We start from the raw sequence: 2,748 nt of genomic DNA on the forward strand, positions 1-2,748 counted from the left end.
GGTGGGGTGGGGTCCTTGACCCCTCTCGGCGCGCTTCCCGCTCTTAGGAGCTTTCCGGGCTGGCGGCGCTCGCAGATCCGCCCCGCCATAACCTGCGGCCAAGGCTGGCGCGGTAAGGGTTGAGGGGATCCTGGGAGAGCGGGGCCGGGAGGGGGAAGTCAGCCAGGTCTCATTCAGGGGACACAGGTGCGCAGCTGCGGCGCCGCGGTCCTTTTGGGCGCGGGAATCCTGGTTATTGGAATCCAGGCATGTCTGAGCCGACTTAGTTACGGCCACTTTGGGGCGGAATCTCCAGACTAAGTGGATTTTCACTCAGACGCAAAGACGGAGCAATCACGCGGGGTGGGCGGAGCAGGGGACTGAACCGGATGGGTGGACGCGGCGCCCAGGGGCAGACTCAGGAGAGATGCTTGGTAGCCTATGGTGCTCACTGGTGGGTGAAGTTAAAACCCTCAGGGCTTTTAACAACCCTCTGGGGACCCCAAAACATCCAAAATCCGCCTGTTTCATGGGCCCAGCAAAATTTTAAAGCTCGCTAAAGTGGTGATTCTGTTTGTGTGAAGGTGACCAAGCTCGGTTCCTTGACACTTTGCTGGGGGAACCATATCTCCTCCCACTGCAACGGCTTTCCGTGATATGTGCCCCAAGAGAGTGGAGTCAGGATTCAGGTCTTAACAAAACAAAGACCCACTCTGCCTCAGCCTGCTGAATCTAAGTGTTCTCTCAATGACACTGCAAGAGCTGAGGGGTATCCAGATATTTAATGTGCTAAAACAGCGGACCGTAAGCCACTTTTCCCAGGGGAAGATAAATCCATTACAGTGAGGCACACTTTTTTTTTTAACCTATGAGTTAAATTAAGCAATGGGGTATCCTTTAAATGCACATATAACGTAAATATTGAGGGGTATTATGTAAAACTTGCTAAAGTTATTTGTTGTGCTTGTGCTTCTGTTTTTCTTTGGACAGTGATTTCAAAACCATAGTAGTACTTTGCATTTCTAGAATTTAAACTGTTAGATAACAGATAAAAGAAAATCAGACCAAAAAAACCTGATTGCTATCATTTATAGAGTTCCGACTTTGTATTAGGCACCATGCTCGGACTGTCCCAGTTAATTCTTTAAAATTGGAGTGCCACATGAGAAAGCTCCAGAATTTAGATTTCTTCATTTCCACCCATTTCCTGGATGATTCTGTCTAGTCTGTGGCAGTACATACTCTTCTGTATGTAGACTGCCTACTTGACATCGCCACCTGTACTTCTAACAGGTATTTCAAACTCTCCAGGCTGTTTCTTCCAAGGCTAAACTAGAAATGTAGAGAAATGTTGCAGGTGAAATGATCTAATGTCTGGAATTTGCTTCAAAGTAATCTATTGGCAGAGGGACTAAGGTAGGGGGAATAATGAAACGAGATTGGTCATAAATTGATACTTATTGAAGCTAGTTGATGGATCCATAAGCATTCATAATACTATTCTTTCGTCTTTTATTATATTTGAAAATTTCTGTGATAAAAAGTTTAATTCTCTGTATCTAGAATTTGATCTCTTCTTGCTGCTTCCAATGCTACCACCATGGGCTACTTGATTATTTCAGTGGCCTTGCCAGTCTCCCTGTTTTTGCCCTTGTCTCCTGAAGTGTACTCTCAATACAGCATCCAGATCCTATTAAAACAAGTAAGATCTTGTCACTCCTCTACACAGAATCCTCCAGTGGCTTCTCATCTCACTCTCAGTAAAAGCCGAAGTCCTTTCCAATGGCTTTCAAGGCCCCAGTGATTCAAATGGCCTCAATTCTTCTATATACCCTCATTGTTGCTTCATTGGCCTTTATGCCTTAATAGTTATCCAACATGCCAGGCACTCTCTCAAGGCTTTTGTACAAGCTGCTCCATCTGCCTGGAGTACTTACTCCTGATACCTGCCTAGCTTCTTCCTTCACCTTCATTTCTATTTTCAGATGTTCTCTATGAAAACTTCCCTAGTCATTCTATTTAAAATTATAAGACCCTGCCCACAACACACTGTTTATCCCCTTTCTTAACTTTTTTTCCTTAGCATGCAATGTATTTTACTTCCCTTATCTTTCATCTGTCACCCCTACCCCCCACTGGAATATAAGTTCCATGAAGGCAGAGATTTTAGTCAGCTTTATTCACTGATACACCTTCAGCCTTGTACACAGTACAGCACTGATAAACTTGGTACATGACGTGCTCAGTAAGTATTTGTTGAATGAGCAGTCTCCATTTTACAAAGTAAAATAAAACAAAGCCATAGGAATTCTAAATTGTTCATAACCTTAAAGATAGGATTATTCATTTGAATTTTTTTTTTTTTTTTTTTACACGCATACAGCACCTGGTCTTCCTAGGTGGTCTCCCATCCAAGTACTAACCAAGCCCGACCCTGCTTAGCTTCCAAGATCTGACGGGATCGGGCTTGTTCAAGATAGCATAGCCGTAGACTCCCCTTGAATTTTTATACCACCTTCATAGTGCCAAGTACAATGCCACGTACCCAGTGAGTCTTGAAGTAAATACACATAAGCAATTTGAGGGAGAAATTCATGTGCTTTAAACCTTGTAGTTACATTAGCAAATGGTTTCTTTCTTTTTATATATGTATCGGGTCATTGATTTCATGAAGGAAATCAATAGATTCAGTTAAAGTGCTTTTTCTATGCTTTATTTTTTAGGTGGATTTAATACCCTCTAAGATACCTTCTGAGTCTCTATGGCAAC

General features: G+C 43.3%; 1 protein-coding gene and 1 pseudogene across 1 annotated transcript in view; one reads left to right on the forward strand and one right to left on the reverse strand.

Annotated features, from left to right (window-relative positions):
- MARVELD2 (MARVEL domain containing 2) overlaps positions 1 to 2,748 on the forward strand; it is a 19,027-nt gene continuing 16,279 nt past the window's right edge. The window contains exon 1 of the mRNA XM_006913116.3: positions 1 to 112. The gene's annotated coding sequence lies outside the window, so the exon portion shown is untranslated. The remainder of the gene's footprint in view (positions 113 to 2,748) is intronic.
- Positions 2,354 to 2,472, reverse strand: LOC112480721 (annotated as a pseudogene).

This window comes from Pteropus alecto, unplaced genomic scaffold (genome assembly GCF_000325575.1).
Source record: "Pteropus alecto unplaced genomic scaffold, ASM32557v1 scaffold20, whole genome shotgun sequence".
Classification (NCBI taxonomy): domain Eukaryota; kingdom Metazoa; phylum Chordata; class Mammalia; order Chiroptera; family Pteropodidae; genus Pteropus; species Pteropus alecto.